We start from the raw sequence: 20,869 nt of genomic DNA on the forward strand, positions 1-20,869 counted from the left end.
TGAGAAGCAAGCGTGCCCTAGTGAAAAGCACTAGCGAGAAGCAGGGTGGTTCAGTGGAAAGGGCCCGGGCTTCGGAGTCAGAGGTCATGGGTTCAAATCCCGGCTCCGCCAACTGCCAGCTGCATTACTTTGGGCAAGTCGCTTCACTTCTCTGGGCCTCAGTTACCTCATTTGTAAAATGGGGATGAAGACTGTGAGCCCCCCGTGGGACAACCTGATCACCTTGTAACCTCCCCAGCACTTAGAACAGTGCTTTGCACATAGTAAGCACTTAATAAATGCCATTATTATTATTATTATTAATAAAAGAGCCCGGGGAGTCAGAAGGACTTTGGTTCTAAGCCCGGCTCCACCGCTCGTCTGCTGCTGTGTGACCTTGGGCAAGTGAATTCACTTCTCTGGGCCTCAGTTCCCTCATCTGGAAAATGGGACTTGAGACTGTGAGCCCCGTGTAGGACGGGGACTGTGTCCAACCTGACAATAATAATTAAGGAGAATGATGGTATTTGTGAAGCACTTGCTATGTGCTGAGCACTGTTCTAAGCGCTGGGGTGGATACAAGGTGATCAGGTTGTCCCACATGGGGCCCACAGCCTTCACCCCCATTTTACGGTTGAGCTGAGGGACAGAGAAGTTAAGCGGCTTGCCCAAGGCCACAAAGCTACAAGTGACAGAGCCGGGATTAGAACCCACATCCTCTGACTCCCAAGCCCGGGCTCTTTCCACTAAGCCACGCTGATGAGCTTAGTGGAAAGCAGAGAAGCAGCATGGCGCAGTGGAAAGAGCCCGGACTTTGGAGTCAGAGGTCATGGGTTCAAATCCTGCTTCTGCCACTTGTCAGCTGTGTGACTCTGGGCAAGTCACTTCCCTTCTCTGTGCCTCAGTTTCCTCATCTGGAAAATGGGGATTAAGACTGTGAGCCCCCCGTGGGACAACTTGATCACCTTGTAACCTCCCCAGCGCTTAGAACAGTGCTTTGCACATAGTAAGTGCTTAATAAATGCCATCATCATCATCATCATGAGCTTGGATCTACCCCAGGGCATAGTACAATGCCAGGCATGTAGTAAGCACTTAACAAATACCATAAAAAATAAGGTATTTAAGCAGTGTGGCTCAATTAAAAGAGCCCGGGCTTTGGAGTCAGAGGTCATGGGGATGAAGACTGTGAGCCCCACGAGGGACAATCTGATCACCTTGTATCCCCCCAGCGCTTAGAACAGTGCTTTGCACATTGTAAGCACTTAATAAATGCCATCATTATTATTATTATTATTATAGGACCCCATTTTATAAATTTAGAATTTTACAAATTTCGAAAGCCCGCGGAGCCTCGCTTCCTTGGAAAAACCGTGCTCAAACAGTTGTAAGGCTGGTTTTAAGATGATATATGATAAGACTGTGAGCCCCATGTGGGACAACCTGATTGCCTTGTATCTACCCCAGCGCTTAGAACAGTGCTTGGCACATAGTAAGCGCTTAACAAATACCATCATTATTATTATACTGCATCCACCTCCACCTCTTCGCCCACCTGAAGGTTAGAGGAGACACCCCACCGGGCAAGGTTAATTCTGTTTATTCTGACGACTTGACACCTGTCTACATAGGTATATATGTATATATATTGATTGATTGGATTACCCAAATGTAATATAATGACGAGCCATGTCATGGGCCAGGACTTAAAACTCGTCATTCATTCATTCAGTCATATTTATTGAGCACTTACTGTGTGCAGAGCACTGGGCTAAGCGCTTGGAAAGTACAATTCGGCAACAGACACTCCCTTCAATCATATTTATTGAGCGCTTACTGTGTGCAGAGCACTGGACTAAGCGCTTGGGAAGTACAAGTCGGCAACACATAGAGACGGTCCCTACTCAACAGTGGGCTCACAGTCTAGAAGGGGGAGACCGACAACAAAACAAAACATATTAACCAAATAAAATAAATAGAATAAACACGTACAAATAAAATAAATAAATAGAGTAATGACAGTGGCGATCCCTACCCAACAACGGGCTCTCGGTCCAGAAGGGAGGTCGGTTTCCTCCACTATTGAAAGAGCTGAGTCGGTTTCCCTTTTGAAATCTCAGCTGAAAAGGGTCTTTGTCTGTGGCTGCTTTTAATTGTGTTGGAATGGAGAGAGCCCTAGGCCTGTTGTGAAGGGAGAACTATAAATGGACGGTATTATTAGAAATAGCGTTATTAAGGCTTCTTCATCCCCATTTCCCGTGCGCGGGCGGAGAAGGTCCCAGGCGGTTCGACCTTCTTGGGTCATCATCGTCATCAATCGTATTTATTGAGTGCTTACTATATGCAGAGCACTGTACTAAGCGCTTGGGAAGTACAAATTGGCAATATATAGAGACAGTCCCTACCCAACAGTGGGCTCACAGTCTAAAAGGGGGTCCTGATGGGTTGAGAGGCAGTGTGGTCTAGTGGACAGGGCCTGGGAATCATCTCCCCCATCTTACCTCCTTCCCTTCCCCACAGCACCTGTATATATGTATATATGTCTGTACATATTTATTACTCTATTTATTTATTTATTTTACTTGTACATATCTATTCTATTTATTTTATTCTGTTAGTATGCTTGGTTTTGTTCTCTGTCTCTCCCTTTTAGACTGTGAACCCACTGTTAGTATGTTAGTATGTTTGGTTTTGTTCTCTGTCTCCCCCATTTAGACTGTGAGCCCACTGTTGGGTAGGGACCGTCTCTATATGTTCCCATCTTGTACTTCCCAAGCGCTTAGTCCAGTGCTCTGCACACAGTAAGCGCTCAATAAATATGATTGATTGATTGAGAAGAACCTGGGGGTTGCCAACTTGTCCTTCCCAAGCGCTTAGTCCAGTGCTGTGCACACAGTAAGCGCTCAAGAAATACAACTGAATCAATCAATCAATCGTATTTATTGAGCGCTTACTATGTGCAGAGCACTGTACTAAGCGCTTGGGAAGTACAAATTGAACGAATGGGTTCTAATTTCACTTCTGCCACTTGTCGGCTGTGGGATCTTCATTCGTTCATTCATTCATTCATTCAGTAGTATTTATTGAGCGCTTACTGTGTGCAGAGCACTGGACTAAGCGCTTGGGAAGTCCAAGTTGGCAACATGTAGAGACGGTCCCTACCCAACAAGGGGCTCACCGTCTAGAAGGGGGAGACGGAGAACAAAACAAAACATGTGGACAGGTGTCAAGTCTTGAGAAGCAGCGTGGCTCAGTGGAAAAGAGCCCGGGCTTTGGAGTCAGAGGTCATGGGTTCAAATCCCTCTCCCCCCATTGTCAGCTGTGTGACTTTGGGCAAGTCACTTCACTTCTCTGGGCCTCAGTTACCTCATCTGTAAAACGGGGATGAAGACCGTGAGCCCCCCCGTGGGACAACCTGATCACCTTGTAACCTCCCCAGTGCTTAGAACAGTGCTTTGCACATAGTAAGCGCTTAATAAATACCATCATTATTATTATTATTATCTTGGCCCAGTCACTTCACTTCTCTGGGCCTCATTCATTCATTCATTCATTCACTCAATCGTATTTATTGAGTGCTTACTGCGTGCTCATCTGGAAAATGGGGATGAAGACTGTGAGCCCCATGTGTGACAGGGACTGTGTCCAACCCGATTTGCTCATACCCACCTCAGAGGATAAAGCAGGGTGGCTTAGTGGCTAGAGCCTGGGCCTGGGGCTCAAGGTCATGGGTTCTAATCCTGGCTCCGCCACTTGTCTGCTGTATTACCTTGGGCAGCCAGTTACCTTCTCTGTGCCTCAGTTAGCTCATCTGTAAAATGGGGCTTAAGACTGTGAGCCCCAAGTGAGACAAACTGATTACCTTGTATCTACCCTAGTGTTTAGAGCAGTGTTTGGCACATAGTAAGCGCTTAACAAATGTTATTATTATTATTATTGTACCTGGAATATGGTGAGCACTTACAAATACCACAGTCATTATTATTATTATCATAGTACAGTGCTCCGCACACAGTATGCGCTCAATAAATACGATTGAATGAATGAATGAATTATTACTAGATCTGAGCCCTGGGGAAGCAGTGTGGCCTTGTCCTAGTAATCATAATAATAATGTTGGTATTTGTTAAGCGCTTAGTATGTGCCAAGCACTGTTCTAAGCGCTGGGGGGGATACAAGGTAATCAAGGTTGTCCCACGTGGGGCTCACAGTCTTCATCCCCATTTTACCGATGAGGGAACTGAGGCCCAGAGAAGTTAAGTGACTTGCCCAAAGTCACACAGCTGACAAGCGGTGGAGCCGGGATTCAGATAGAGCACAGGTCTGAGAGCCTGGGTTCTAATCCTGGCTGTGCCACCTGTCCGCTGTGTGACCTTGGACATGTCACTTCACTTCTCTGCCTAGTTACCTCTCTGTAAAATGGGGAGAAGCAGCGTGGCTCAGTGGAAAGAGCCCGGGCTTTGGAGTCAGAGGTCGTGGGTTCGAATCCCGGCTCCGCCACATGCCTGCTGCGTGACCTTCGGCAAGTCACTTCACTTCTCTGAGCCTCAGTTCCCTCATCTGGAAAATGGGGATGAAGACTGTGAGCCCTGCGTGGGACAACCTGATCACCTTGTATCCCCCCAGCGCTTAGAACAGTGCTTTGCACATAGTAAGCGCTTAACAAATGCCATTATTATTATTATTATTATTTAGACTGTGAACCCAGTGTGGGACAGGGACCACATCCAATCCAATCACCTTATATCTACACCGGCGCTTAGCACAGTGCCTGGCACCTAGTAAGCGCTTAACAAATATCACGGTTATCATTATTCCGTGGTTCGAGCCCGGAGGATGTGGCGGAGCAGAGCTGTCCTCGGAACTGGTGTCCCTTTGAAACCCAAAGCTCATTCAGCTATGAATCTGTGAGTTCGCAGCAGGTGCGAATTGAATCTCTGGCGTCTTCCACGCGTCGCTCTCCTCTCTCTGTAGACGCCGAAGGGACGCGAGTTGGCTGGGAGAGGGAAGGTGTTGGATCTCTGCATTCTCACCATCTCGGGAAATCACGGAGCCCGGAGTTTCATCTGAAGCCCTCGCCCCCTCCCTGGGGCTCCTGTTTCGTCCCTTTTCTATTTTCCGCTTTCGGGCCCCTGCCTAAAAGCATTTAAGATAATTAAGCCCATAAATCTTATAATAAATAGCTATTGATTCGCTGTCAGAGGGCATATGAGGATTGATTGACCAAAGGGAATACTGTTTTCCTCAATCAATAAGGAGCCAGGAGGATAAATAAATCTTGATAATGACTGACAAAAGGAAAGTCAATAGGTGTATTAATCTATACACTGGGGGAGTATGGGGGGGACACATATATCCCCTTTTGAGAAATAACCATTGCCTGTGGATAGAAGAGGAGAAAGAAAAGCCACTGGGAAAAATCCACTTTGGCCGGTGGTGAGCAAACAGGCCACAAAACAGTAATCCTTGGGGCCTTGACTCGCAAGATCTATGTCAATCCGTCTGTGGTATTTATTGCGCGTTTACTGTGTTCAGCGCACTGTACTAAGTGCTTGGGAGACTATAATATCACACAGTTGGTAGACAGATTCCCTGCCCATGTGTCCCAGGGGAAATCGGTCAATCAGTGGTATTTCTTGAGTGGTTACTGTGTGCAGAGTACTGTACTAAGCGCTTGGGAGAGGACAGTACGAAAGAGTGCATTCAGTCATATTTACTGAGCGCTTACTGTATGCAAAGCGAGGAGCAGCGTGGCTCAGTGGAAAGAGCCCAGGCTTGGGAGTCGGAGGTTGTGGGTTCTAATCCTGGCTCCGCCACTTATCAGCTGTGTGACTCTGGGCAAGTCACTTCAATTCTCCGTGCCTCAGTTCCCTCATCTGAAAAATGAGGATGAAGACTGTGAGCCCCACGTGGGACAACCTGATCACCTTGTATCTATTCCAGTGCTTTGAACAGTGCTTGGCACACAGTAAGTGCTTAACAAATACCATGATCATCATCACTGTACTAAGCTCTTGGGAAAGTACAATATAGCAATAAACAGACACATACTCTGCCCACAGTGAGCTTACAGTTAAGGGGAGGGAGACAGACATTAATAGAAAGAAAGAAGTTAATTAATCCCCATTTTATAGATGAGGAAAGTGAGGCCCAGGGAAGTGAAGTGACTTGCCCTAGGTCACTCAGCAGAAAAGTGGCAGAGCCAGCGTTAGAGAGGTCATGGGTTCTAATTCTGGCTCTGAGAAGTGTCTGCTGTGTGCCTTTGAGACTGTGAGCCCGTTGTTGGGTAGGGACCGTCTCTATATGTTGCCTTCTTGTACTTCCCAAGTGCTTAGTACAGTGTTCTGCACACAGTAAGTGCTCAATAAGTATGGTTGATTGATTAGAGCCCACGACGTTTTGATTCCCAGGCCTGGGCTCTACCCAAAAGGCCATACATTTGGCAAGTAGATTAACTGGGACAGCTGAGAGTGAGTGAGGAGTGGAGGATGACAGCAAGATTACAGGCTTCTAGGTAGGTAGAGAAGCAGTGTGGCTCAGTGGAAAGAGCCTGGGCTTTGGAGTCAGAGGTCATGAGTTCAGATCCCAGCTCCGCCAATTGTCAATCAATCAATCAATCGTATTTATTGAGCGCTTACTGTGTGCAGAGCACTGGACTAAGCTCTTGGGAAGTCCAAGTCGGCAACATCTAGAGACGGTCCCTACCCAACAGTGGGCTCGGTGGTGATGGGGATGGGGTATTAAAGCACATACGGAGTTCAGGCTCATTCATTCAATCATATTTACTGAGCGCTTACTGTGTGCGGAGTGCTGTACTAAGCGATTGGGAAGGACAATTCAGCAACAGATAGAGATAATCCCTGCCTACAATGGGCCACAGTCTAGAAGGGGGGAGACAGACATTAAAACGAGTAGACGGGCATCAGTAGTAACAATATAAATAGAATTATAGATATGTACACATCATTAGTCATTTCTAGACTGTGAGCCCACTGTTGGGTAGGGACTGTCTCTATATGTTGCCAACTTGTACTTCCCAAGCGCTTAGTCCAGTGCTCTGCACACAGTAAGCGCTCAATAAATGTGATTGATTAATAAAAATAAATAGAATTATAATTATAAATACGTACAAGTGCTGTGGGGCAAATGGAGAGAGGGAGTCGGGGGAATGGGAGGGGGAGCTGAGGAAAATGGGGCTCAGAGTGGGAAGGCCTCCTGGAGGAGGTGAGCTCTCCTTTGAAGGGAGGAAGAGAGCTAGTTTGGCGGATGTTTGGAGGGAGGGAATTCCGGGCCCGGAGAAAGATGTGGGCCGGGGGTTGATGGCGGGACAGGAGAGAAGGAGGCCTAGTGAGGAGGTGAGTGGCGGCAGAGGAGCGGAGGGTGCGGGCTGTGATGGACAAGGACAGAAGGGACGGGAGGGACGAGGGGGCGGCCGGATGGACAGCCTGGAAGCCCAGAGTGAGGAGTTTTTGCTGCTATTTGATGCAGTTGACTAGGTAATACAGAAGGGAGGGAGAATAGGGTGTGGCGGGAGGTGAGAGGCTAATCTGGGAAGGCTTCCCGGAGGAGACGGCAGAACTTGAACCCATGACCTCTGACTCTGAAGCCTGTGCTCTTTTCCACTGAACCACGCTGCTTCTCCTAGAATAGTAGGAGAATAGTATAGTAATAATAGTATAGCTCAGCACTTAGAGCAGTGCTTTGCACATAGTAATAATAATGTTGGTATTTGTTAAGCGCTTACTATGTGCAAAGCACTGTTCTAAGCGCTGAGCACTGTTCTAAGCGCTTAATAAATGCCATTATTATTATTATTATAGAATAGTAATAGAACAGTAAATATATCCTCTCCGGGGATGAATTATTAGGGCTTTTTGGTGGCTTCTCATTTCTGCTCATTTCAAGAACTCCAAATGGATTCATGTGTATTAATTAGCTCATCAGTCCACAGGTCACCGCTGTACTTCCCAAGCGCTTGGTACGGTGCTCTGCACACAGTAAGCGCTCAATAAATACGATTGAATAAATGAATAAATACGATTGAATGAATGAATAAATATGATTGATTGAATGAACGAATGATTGACTTTATTTTATCATACACCTGTCCACGTGTTTTGTTGTCTGTCTCCCCCTTCTAGACCGTGAGCCCGCTGTAGGGTAGGGACCGTCTCTATCTGTTGCCAACTTGGACTTCCCAAGCGCTTAGTACAGTGCTCTGCACACAGTAAGCGCTCAATAAATACGATTGAATGAATGAATGAATGAACTTCCCACACAACCGTGCCTGTAGCGCCTGCCGGGTGAAGGGTTTTATTTTTGTATTGATTTGATTTATTTTATTTTGTCTATTTGGAACGTATCGTTCTCCAGCCTTAATGGGGGCCTCTCTCCCTGGGTGGGCGTGATTAACAGCATGGCTCAGTGGAAAGTGCCCGGGCTTTGGAGTCAGAGGTCATGGGTTCAAATCCCAGTTCTGCCAATTGTCAGCTGTGTGACTTTGGGCAAGTCACTTAACTTCTCTGGGCCTCAGTTCCCTCATCTGTAAAATGGGGATGAGGACTGTGAGCCATACATGGGACAACCTGATCACCTTGTATCCCCCCAGCGCTTAGAACTGTGCTTCTCACATAGTAAGTGCTTAACAAATACCATTATTATTATTAACAATTATGGTATTTGTTTAGCGCATAGTATGAGCCGGGATTTGAACCCCTGACCACTGACTCCAAAGATTTTGTACAGATTTATTACTCTATTTATTTTACTCGTACATATTTACACATTCTATTTATTTTATTTTGTTAATATGTTTTGTTTTGTTGTCTGTCTCCCCCTTCTAGACTGTGAGCCCGCTGTTGGGTGGGGACCGTCTCTATTTGTTAATAATAATAATGATGGCATTTGTTAAGCGCTTACTATGTGCAGAGCACTGTTCTAAGCGCTGGGGAGGGATACAAGGTGATCAAGTTGTCCCACAACTTGTACTTCCCAAGCGCTTAGTACAGTGTTCTGCACACAGTAAGTGCTCAATAAATATGATTGAATTAATGAATGAATGTGTCAGGCACTGTACTAAGCACTGATTAGATGAGCAGCAATTCTGAACTCATTGTGCCTGCAACTTTCAGGGTTTTGTAGCATTTCGTACAGAAGCTGGCACATAGTGAGTGCTTAACCTGAGAAACAGCATGGCATAATAATATTGATAATAATAATAGCATTTATTAAGCGCTTACTATGTGCAAAGCACTGTTCTAAGCGCTGGGGAGGTTACAAGGTGATCAGGTTGTCCCATGGGGGGGCTCACAGTCTTCATCCCTTGTACTTCATAACTTGTACTTATGTTGCCAACTTGTACTTCCCAAGTGCATAGTACAGTGCTCTGTACACAGTAAGCACTCAGTAAATACGATTGATTGATTCATCCCCATTTTACAGATGAGGTAACTGAGGCCCAGAGAAGTGAAGTGACTTGCCCAAAGTCACCCAGCTGACAATTGGCGGAGCCGGGATTTGAACCCCTGACCTCTGACTCCAAAGCCCAGGCTCTTTCCACTGAGCCACGCTGCTTCTCTAAAATACTGAGTCCTTCGAGCCGGAGTCGAACCTGCGACCTAAGGATGTCTAAGTACGTCTACTACAGTCCTCTGCTCTACCAACTGAGCTATCGAAGGCTCTTCTTTGGTGGCGATTGGAGAGAAACAGGGCTTGGGAGTCAGAAGGTCATGGGTACCAATCCTGGCTCCACCATTTGTCTGCTGTGTGACCTTGGACAAGTCACTTCACTTCTCTGGGCCTCAGTTCCCTCATCTGGAAAATGGGGATTGAGACCGTGAGCCCCATGTGGGACAGGGACTGTGTCCATCTCAATTTGCTTGTATCCACCCCAGCGCTTAATACAGTGCCTGGCACATAGTAAGTGCTTAATAAATACCATCATGATATTATTATCATGATATCTGTAAAATGGGGATTGATTGTGAGCCCCACAAGGAGCAACCTGATCACCTTGTATCCTCCCCAGTGCTTAGAACAGTGCTTTGCACATAGTAAGCACTTAACAAATACCAAAATTATTATTATTATTATTATTATTATTATTATTATTATTAAACAAAACCACAATTCTTATTATTAGACTTTTTTCATGATCCTTAGCCTGCATCTTTCCAGGTTGAAGACTCCCATCTCTTTCACTCTGTCCTCCAAAAGAAAGATCCTTTCTCCCCCTTTTCATCATGGCTGCCCTCCCCCAGCTTTATTTATTCACTCAATCATATTTATTGAGCGCTTACTGTGTGCAGAGTGCCGTACTAAGCGCTTGGGAGAGTACAAAGTAACGATAAACAGACACATTCCCTGACCACAGTGAGTTTATAATCTAGAGAATAATAATAGCAGGATCTATTTCTAGACTGTGAGCCCACTGTTGGGTAGGGACCGTCTCTATCTGTTGCCGAATTGTACTTTCCAAGCGCTTAGTACAGTGCTCTGCACACAGTAAGCGCTCAATAAATACGATCGAATGAATGAATGAATCTGTTAGGTGCTTACTGTAGGATAAGCACTGGACTAAACGCTCGGGTAAATGGGGCACCCACCTTAGGGATGCAGCGTGAATTTGTGGATAGAGCCCGGGCCTGGTACTCAGATGGTCCTGGGTTCTAATCCCGACTCTGCCATTTACTGTGTGACCTTGGGAAAGTCACTTCACTTCTCTGTAAACTCACTGTGGGAAGGGAATGTGCCCGTTTATTGTTGTATTGTACTCTTCCAGGCACTTAGTACAGTGCTTCGCACACAGTAAGCACTCAGTAAATACAATTGAATGAATGAATGAATTCTCCATGCCTCAGTTCCCCCTTCTGTGAAATGGGTATTAAGACTGTGAGCCCTATGTGGGACAGAGACTGTGTCCAAACAAGTGACCTTGTATCTAGTCCAGTGCTTAGTACAGTGCTTGGTGCATAGTACAGCATGTCCCAATGGAAAGAGCCCGGGCTTTGGAGGCAGAGGTCATGGGTTCAAATCCCGGCTCTGCCAGCTGTCAGCTGTGTGACTTTGGGCAAGCCACTTCACTTCTCTGAGTCTCAGTGCCCTCATCTGGAAAATGGGGATTAAGACCGTGAGCCCTCCGTGGGACAACCTGATCACCTTGTAACCTCTTTAGTGCTTAGAACAGTTGTAAGCGCTTAATAAATGCCATCATTATTATTATTATTATAGTAAGCCCTTAACAAATACTATTATTATTATTATCACTATTATTATTATTATTCAGGATAATCAGGACCATATGGGGCTCTTAGACTAGTAGGAGGGAGAATTGGGACTGAATCCTGAGTTTGCACATGAGGGAACTGAGCCCACTGTTGGGTGGGGACTGTCTCTATATGTTGCCAACTTGTACTCCGCAAGCATTTAGTACAGTGCTCTGCACACGGTAAGTGCTCAATAAATACGATTGATTGCTTGATTGATTAAGTGACTTGCCCACAGAACAGACAAGTGGCAGAGTCAGGATTAGAACCCAGGGCCTCTGTCTCCCAGGCCAATGTTCTTTCCACTATGTCATGCTGCTCTTACAGTGGACAATTACTGCTTAATGTTTTCAATCCCCTTTGGTAAAAATAATGATGACTGCGGTATTTGTTGAGTATTTCCTCTGTGCTAAGCACTATACTAAACCCTGGGATCGTGTGGCTTTGTGGAAAGGGCCCGGGCTTGAGAGTCAGAGGTCGTGGGTTCGAATCCAGCTCCACCACTTGCCTGCTGTGTGACCTTGGGCGAGTCACTTCACTTCTCTGTGCCTCAGTTGCCTCATCTGTCAAATGGGCCTCAGTTCCCTCATCTGGAAAACGGGGATTAAAACTGTGAGCCCCACACGGGACAACCTGATCACCTTGTAACCTCCCCAGCGCTTAGAACAGTGCTTTGCACATAGTAAGCGCTTAACAAATACCATCATCATCATCATCATCATCAAATGGGGATGAAGACTGTGAGCCCCACGTGGGACAATCTGATGACCTTGTATCTACCCCAGCGCTTAGAACAGTGCTTGCCACATAGTGAGCACTTAACAAATACCATTACTATTCAAGTGCTTAATACAGTGGCTTCCAGTGCTTAGTACAGTGCCTGGCACACAGTAAGCACTTAACAAATACCATAATTATTAATTATTATTATAGATGGAATAAGATTGGACACAGTCACTGTTCCACATGGGGCTCAAAGTCCAAGGGGGAGGGACAACAGGTGCTTATTATTATTTCTCATAATAATACTAATACAAAGTCCCCCTTGGACTTTGAGCCCCATGTGGAACAGTAAGTGTCCAATCTTATTATGCACTTAACAAATACCATAACAATACTAATGATACTAATCATTATCATTACTAATTATCATTATCATTAGTATTGTTATGGTATTTCTTAAGTGCATACTATGTGCCAGGCACTGTACTAAGCACTGGTGTGGATATAAGCAAATCAGACAGGACAATAATAATAATGATGGCATTTGTTAAGCGCTTACTATGTGCCAAGCACTGTTCTAAGCGCTGAGCACTGTTCTAAGCACTGACAAAGTCCCTGTCCCTCATGGGGCCCACAGTCTCAATCCCCATTTTGCAGATGAGGTTAATGAGGCCCCGAGAAGCAAAGTGACTCGCCCAAGGTCACGCATCAGACATGTGGTGGAGCCGGGATTAGAACCCACGTCCAATTAAATCCCAATTGAATCCCAATCTACGGATGAGAAAACTGAGGCCCAGAGACGCAATTTCCCCAAGGTCTCCCAGCAGGCGAGTGTCAGATCCAGGATTAGAAGCCTGGTTTCCCGACTTCCAAGGCTGGCCTGTGATCTTTTCACTAGGCTATGCTATTCTTTTTCCTTTTCTGTGGGTAGCCCCCAACAGGAGGTGGGATTAAAAATAAAAAAATGTCGTACACTGGCATTTTGGAGTTATTTTACAGGACCTTATTCGTGGCGCCGGTCCCGGACTCTGCTAGAATATCCATCCACGGCCCGGCGCCTGGCAAGCGTGGTCTGAAATGAATATAAATAGCCATCTGCTACCAAGGAGACTGGACGGTAGTTCGGCTAACAACTGAGCTTTAGCCGTCAGGCTCCGCAGTCTTATTAAGGTCACGTCTCCTCCGAGAGGACTTCCCCGATTAAATCTTCTTTCCCCTTCCTTCCTCTCCCCTTTTTTTTTTTTTAAAGACCTCATCTCTAAAATGAGGACTAAGACTGTGAGCTCCACGTGGGACAGGGACTGTGTCCAACCTGATCACCTTGTAACCTCCCCAGCACATAGTTTGCACATAGTAAGCGCTTAATAAATGCCATTATTATCATTATTATTATTTGCTTTTATCCATCCCAGGGCTTACGTACAGTGCCTGGCATGTAGTAAGCGCTTAACAAATACCACAATTATTATTATTATTACTTGTTTAGTGCTTGGTATGTGCCGAACACTATGCTAAGCACTGGGATAGATATAATGCGGTCACATCAGAACCAATCTCTGTCCCACATAAGATCCAAAGCTCTAAAGGGAAAAGGGGGAAATGGGTATTTTATCCTTATTTTACAGTTAAGGAAACTAAAGCACGGAGAAGTTGTGACCTTTTTTTATGGTGTTTATCAAGAGCGCCAATCACTGTTCTAAGCACTGGAGTACATACAAGCTAATCAGGTGGGGCATAGTTCGGGTCCCACATGGGGCTCACAGTCTTAAACCCCATTTTACAGATGAGGTAACTGAGGCTCAGAGAAGTGAAGTGACTTGCCCCAGGCCTCCCAGCAGAGGTGTGGAAGGGTTGGGGTTAGAACCCGACTTCCACTTCTGTGGTATTTCCAAGCCATGCTGTTTCTCACATTAATTTTTTGATAGTACGGTTATGCTGCCACCATAATCTAAAAAAATTGGTATCCATGGTGTTTATTGAGCACTTATGGTGCGCAAAGCATTGTATTAAGCACATTCATTCAGTCGTATTTATTGAGCGCTTACTGTGTGCAGAGCTCGTGGGAGAGTACAGTACAGCAGAGTTGGTAGACACATTCCCTGCCCACAAGGAGTTTTCAGTCTAGAAGGGGAGACAGATATTATTCAATCAATCGTATTTATTGAGCGCTTACTGTGTGCAGAGCACTGTACTAAGCGCTTGGGAAGTACAAGTTGGCAACATATAGAGATAGTCCCTACCCAACAGTGGGCTCACAGTCTAAAAGACTCACTCAATCGTATTTGTTGAGCACTTGTCGTCTGCAGGGCACTTTACTAAGTACTTGGGAGAGTACAGTACAATAATAAATAGTGACATTCCCTGCCCACAACGAGGTTACGATCTAGAATGGGGGAGACAGACATCAATACATCAATATAAGTAAATAAAATTATGGAACATAGGAAAATAAGTTGTGAATGTAGACCTAAGGATTGTGAGGCTGAAAGTGGGATGACTATCACAATACTTATAGGGGACAGATCCAAGCGAATAGATAATAATAATAATAACAATGATGGCATTTATTAAGCACTTACTATGTGCAAAGCACTGTTCTAAGCGCTGGGGAGGTTACAAGGTGATCAGGTTGTCCCACGTGGGGCTCACAGTCCTAATCCCCATTTTACAAATGAGGTCACTGAGGCCCAGAGAGGCTAAATGACTTGCCCAAAGTCACATAGCGGACAATTGGCGGAGCAGGGGTTTGATGGCACCCAAGGAGGAGAGAGTAGAGGAAAGGAGGGTTTAGTTGGGGAAAAACTCTTGGAGGAGATGGGATTTTTGTAAGGCCTTTCAAAGGATGAGAGTGGCAGTCTGTGGGATATGAGGCATTCCAGGCCAGAGGCAGGATGTGGGTGATTGGAGATAGATGAGACGATGGGACAGTGCGTAGATTGGCATTAGAGGAGCCAAGTGTGCGGGCTGGATTGGAGGAGGAGAGCAGCCAGGTGAGGTAGGAGGGGGCGAGGGGATGGATGGCTTTGAAGCCGATGGTGATGAGTTCCTGTTGGATGCGGAGTTGGGATGGGTAACCACTGGAGGGTCTTGAGGAGCGGGGAAACATGAGCCAAATGGTTTCATTGAAAAATGATCCGGACAACAGAGTGAAGTGTGGACTGGAGTGGGGAGAGACAGGAGGAGGGGAGATCAGCAAGGAGACCAATGATAATAATAACTGTGGTATTTGTTCAGCGTTCACTGTGTGCCCGACATTGGGCTGGATACAAGCAAAGCAGTTTGGAAACAGTCCCGCATGGGGCTCCCCATTTCCCATTCCCCATTTCCATTTTCCATCCCCATTTTCCACGAGGTAACTGAGGGCTGGAGAAGTGAAGTGACTTACCCAATGTCACCCAGCAGATGAGTGGCAGAGCCGGGATTAGAAATCACCACCTTCCGTCTCCCAGACCAATGCTCTATCCAATCAATCAATCAATCAATCAATCGTATTTATTGAGCGCTTACTGTATGCAGAGCCTGTACTAAGCGCTTGGGAAGTACAAGTTGGCAACATATAGAGACAGTCCCTACCCAACAGTGGGCTCACAGTCCATCCACTCAGCCATGCTGCGGAAGTCAAGGGGGGGATAGGATAAGAGTTCAGATCAATCCAGTAGTAGATGGAGGGAGAGGAAAAGGAGGATTTTAGCAGTAATTTGGAGATAGTAGGCTACAACTCAGAGCTGCTCCTCAACCCCGAGAAGGTCTAGGAGCCAGAATACTACTACTACTACTAATAATAATAATAATAATAGCATTTATTAAGTACTTACTATGTGCAAAGCACTGTTCTAAGCGCTGGGGAGGTTACAAGGTGATCAGGTTGACCCACGTGGGGCTCAGAGTCTTCATCCCCATTTTACAGATGAGGTAACTGAGGCACAGAGAAGCTAAGTGACTTGCCCAAAGTCACACAGCTGACAAGTGGCAAAGCCGGGATTTGAACCGATGACCTCTGACTCCAAAGCCCAAGCTCTTTCCACTGAGCCACGCCGCTTCTCAAGGAATGAAGTTGCCCTGCTCTTCTGCTCAGTCTTCTAGTCTACCCTGAGCTTCCCTTTTTTTCCTGGTATCTGTTAAGCGCCTACGATGCATCAGACACTCTTCTCGAATTCAGGATCTTGGCACGTGCTCACTGTAAGTCCCGGCAGCCTCCAGCGCACATGCAAAATGATAATAATGATAATGAAGGCATTTATTAAGTGCTTACTATGTGCAAAGCACTGTTCTAAGCGATGGGAAGTTTACAACGTGATCAGGTTGTCCCATGTGGGGCTCACAGTCTTAATCCCCATTTTACAGATGAGGTAACTGAGGCCCAGAGAAGTGAAGTGACTTGCCCAAAGTCACACAGCTGACAATTGGCGGAGCTGGGGTTTGAACCCATGACCTCTGACTCCAAATCCCGGGCTCTTTCCACTGAGCCAAGATGCACAATGTGTAGGGACTTCATGTTCCAGAAGCAGGTGGGGTTGTATGCCTTCCCATCATCATCATCATCATCAATCGTATTTATTGAGCGCTTACTATGTGCAGAGCACTGTACTAAGCGCTTGGGAAGTACAAATTGGCAACATATAGAGACAGTCCCTACCCAACAGTGGGCTCACAGTCTAAAAGGGGGAGACAGAGAACCCTTCCTAGTTGCTGATGCCAGGAGGGAATTTTAATCCATCCCCGGTGGGATTATCCCGCTGCTGTTGGGAGCACAGCACTTACTCTAGATCAGACGCTTATTTATTCATATTAATATCCATTTCTCCCTTCAGGCCGGAAGCTCACTGTGGACAGCGAATGTGTCTACCAACTGTGTGCTATCGGACTCTCAGAGAAGCAGCCTGGCTCAATGGAAAGAGCACGGGCTTGTGAGTCAGAGGTCATGGGTTCAAATCCCAGCTCCCCCAATTGTCAGCCGTGCGACCTTGGGCAAGTCATTTAACTGCTCTGTGCCTCAGCTACCTCATCTGTAAAAATGGGGATTAATAATAATAATGATGATGGGATTTATTAAGCGCTTACTATGTGCAAAGCACTGTTCTAAGCGCTGGGGGGGATACAAGGTGATCAGGTTGTCCCATGTGGGGCTCACAGTCTTAATCCCCATTTTACATATGAGGGAACTGAGGCTCAGAGAAGTGAAGTGACTGGCCCAAGTTCACACAGCAGACATGTGGCGGAGCTGGGATTCGAACCCATGCCCTCTGACTCCAAAGCCCGGGCTCTTTCCACTGAGCCACGCTGCTTCGCTTAAGACTGTGAGCCCCCCATGGGACAAGCTGATCACCTTGTATCCTCCCCAGCACTTAGAACAGTGCTTTGCACAGAGTAAGCACTTAACAAATGCCATCAACATCATCATCATCAATCAGTCATATTTATTGAGCGCTTACTGTGTGCAGAGCACTGTACTAAGCGCTTGGGAAGTACAAGTTGGCAACATATAGAGACGGTCCCTATGTCATCCCAAGCGTTTAGTCCAGTCCTCTGCCCACAGCAAATATGATAGATTGAGCGATACTTTCCAGCTTGATGCTCTCCACTATTAGCCTATCATATTGACTATGATGAAACCCCCCAGCAAATCTCATACAACCTCTGGGGGAGTAGACAAGCACTCTGCCCAGGCCACACTGTCAGCTGCTGCTTTTTTTTTAAAATGGTATTTGTTAAGTGCTTACTTACTATGTGATAAGCACTGTTCTAAATGCTGCGGTAGCTACCAGCTAATCTATCTGGACACAGTCCATATCTCAGGAGATCCCAGTCTTCATCTCATTTTACGGAAGAGGAAACCGAGGCTCAGAGAAATCAATCAATCAATCAATCGTATTTATTGAGCGCTTACTATGTGCAGAGCACTGTACTAAGCGCTTGGGAAGTACAAATTGGCATCACATAGAGACAGTCCCTACCCAACAGTGGGCTCACAGTCTAAAAGAAGTGACTTCCTTCCTCTCCCCCTCGTCCCCCTCTCCATCCCCCTCATCTTACCTCCTTCCCTTCCCCAAAGCACCTGTATATATGTATATATGTTTGTACATATTTATTACTCTATTTATTTATTTTACTTGTACATATCTATTCTATTTATTTTATTTTGTTAGTATGTTTGGTTTTGTTCTCTGTCTCCCCCTTTTAGACTGTGAGCCCACTGTTGGGTAGGGACTGTCTCTATATGTTGCCAACTTGTACTTCCCAAGCGCTTAGTACAGTGCTCTGCACACAGTAAGCACTCAATAAATACGATTGATTGAAGTGACTTGCCCAAGGTCACCCAGCAGACAAGTGGTGGAGCCGGGATTTGAACCCATGACCTCTGACTCCAAAGCCCGGGCTCTTTCCACTGAGCCACGCTGCTTCTCCACGAAGTGCCAGACACTGTACTAAGTGTAATGGGGTGGATACAAGCACCCCACTGTACTGGGGTGGATGCAAGCAAATCAGGTTGGACACAGTCCCTGTCCCACGTGGGGCTCACAGTCTCGATCCCCACTTTCCAAGTGAGAAGCGGCGTGGCTCAGTGGAAAGAGCCCGGGCTTTGGAGTCAGAGGTCATGGGTTCAAATCCCGGCTCCACCAATTGTCAGCTGCGTGACTTTGGGCAAGTCACTTCACTTCTCTGCGCCTCAGTTCCCACATCAGTAAAATGGGGATGAAGACTGTGAATCCCCCATGGGACAACCTGATTGCCTTGTAACCTCCCAAGCACTTAGAACAGTGCTTTGCACATAGTAAGCACTTAATAAATGCCATCATTATCATTATTATTATTATTAAATGGTGGAGCCGGTATTAGAACCCAGGTCCTTCTGGGCTGGGCTCTATCCGCTAGGGCAATCTCTCTTTATTGCTGAATTGTACTTTCCAAGCGCTTAGTGCAGTGCTCTGTACACTGTAAGTGCTCAACAAATATAATAATAATAATAATAATAATAATAATAACATTTATTAAGCACTTACTATGTGCAAAGCACTGTTCTAAGCGCTGGGGGGGTTACAAGGTGATCAGGTTGTCCCATGTGGGGCTCACAATCTTAATCCCCATTTTACAGATGAGGTCACTGCGGCCCAGAGAAGTGAAGTGACTTGCCCAAAGTCACACAGCTGACAAGCGGTGGAGCCGGGATTTGAACCCACGACCTCTGGCTCCCAAGCCCGGGCTCTTTCCACTGAGCCACGCTGCTTCCTTAGTAGTATCCATTCAAATATGATTGAATGGTTGTGTAAACTCAGAGCAACCTTATTGCAAATAATCATAATAACAATTATGGTATTTGTTAAGTGTTTACTATGTACCGGGTACTGTACCAAGTGCTGGGGTGGTTACAAGTTAATTGGGTTGGACACTGTTCCTGTCCCAAGTAGGGCTCACAGACTTCTTCCCCATTTTCCAGATGAGGTAACTGAGGCACAGAGAGGCAAAGTGACTTGCCTAAGGTCACACAGTGGCTGCTAAGTGGCTCTCAGACAAGTGGCTCCCAGACTGAGCCCCCCTTTTCCTCCGTTTCCCCTCCCCTCCCCATCGCCCCGACTTGTACTTCCCAAGCGCTTAGTACAGTGCTCTGCACACAGTAAACGCTCAATAAATACGATTGATTGACTGCTGTACCCCCCTCTCCTCCCCACAGCACTTGTGCCTATCTGTACTTATTTATAATTATAATTCTATTTATTTTTATTAATAGTGTGTATGTATCTAAAATTCCATTTATTTATAATGATGCTACTGATGCCTGTTTACTTGCTTTGATGTCTGTCTTCCCCCTTCTAGACTGTGAGCCCGTTGTGGGCAGGCATTTATTGCTGAATTGTTCTCTCCCAAGCACTTATTACAGTGCTGTACACACAATAAGCGCTCAATAAATAGGACTGACTGAATGAATGAAAGTAGTGGAGCTGGGATTTAAACCCATAATAATAAAGATGGTGTTTATTAAGCGCTTACTAAGTGCCAAGCACTGCTGTTCTAAGCGCTGGGATAGATACAAAGTGATCAGGTTGTCCCACGTGGGGTTCACAGTCTTAATTCCCATTTTACCGATGAGGTAACTGAGGCATAGAAAAGTTAAGTGACTTGCCCATAGTCACACAGCTGACAAGTGGTGGAGCTGGGATTAGAACCCATGACCCTCTGACTCCAAGGACCGGCTCTTTCTACTCCGCTATGCTGCTTCCCATGCTGCAAAGACATTAATTAATTAATGATGACATTTGTTAAGTGCTTACTATGTGCCCAGCACTTTTCTAAGCAGTGGGGTAAATACAAGTGCTTTGCACATAGTAAGCGCTTAATAAATGCCATTATTATTATTATTATTATTACAAGGTAATGATGATGATGATGGCATTTATTAAGCACTTACTATGTGCAAAGCACTGTTCTGAGCGCTGGGGCGATACAAGGTAATCAGGTTGGCCCCCGTGGGGCTCACAGTCTCAATCCCCATTTTACAGATGAGGGAACTGAGGCGCAGAGAAGGGACAGACAAGCAGAAAAGCGGCGGAGGCGGGATTAGAACCCAGGACCTCGGACTCCCAAGCCGGTGGTCTTGCCACTAGGCCATGCTGCTTACATTTCAGGTTTCAGTTGGCCAATTTTGGACCTCTTTAATCTTCCCAGTTGCCCTTTGTGACCTCTTTATTAGCATGAATGGTCTAATGCCTCTGACACATTAAACTCTTTATGGAGCCCTTTAATCTTCCCATTCAAATTCAGCCCCGGTAGAGACCTGGCTTCCCCCAGCCCCGGCTGGCTGTGGTTTTAAAAAAAATAAAATAAATCCTGTCGCATGAGGTAAAAATTGCTATTTCATCACTCTCCGCCTCCCTGCTTTAAAGGGAAACTAATAGCAAACACAAGGA

The 20,869-nt window shown here is 46.0% G+C and overlaps 1 protein-coding gene and 1 non-coding gene across 2 annotated transcripts in view; one reads left to right on the forward strand and one right to left on the reverse strand.

Moving 5' to 3' along the window:
* KSR2 (kinase suppressor of ras 2) overlaps positions 1-20,869 on the forward strand; it is a 451,469-nt gene that overhangs the window by 372,493 nt on the left and 58,107 nt on the right. The gene's annotated exons all lie outside the window — the stretch shown is intronic.
* Positions 9,569-9,656, reverse strand: TRNAY-GUA. The gene is given in 2 exon segments: positions 9,569-9,604; positions 9,620-9,656. It is a non-coding gene; the product is annotated as a tRNA-Tyr (tRNA).

This window comes from Tachyglossus aculeatus, chromosome 21 (genome assembly GCF_015852505.1).
Source record: "Tachyglossus aculeatus isolate mTacAcu1 chromosome 21, mTacAcu1.pri, whole genome shotgun sequence".
In the NCBI taxonomy this organism is placed as follows: Eukaryota; Metazoa; Chordata; class Mammalia; order Monotremata; family Tachyglossidae; genus Tachyglossus; species Tachyglossus aculeatus.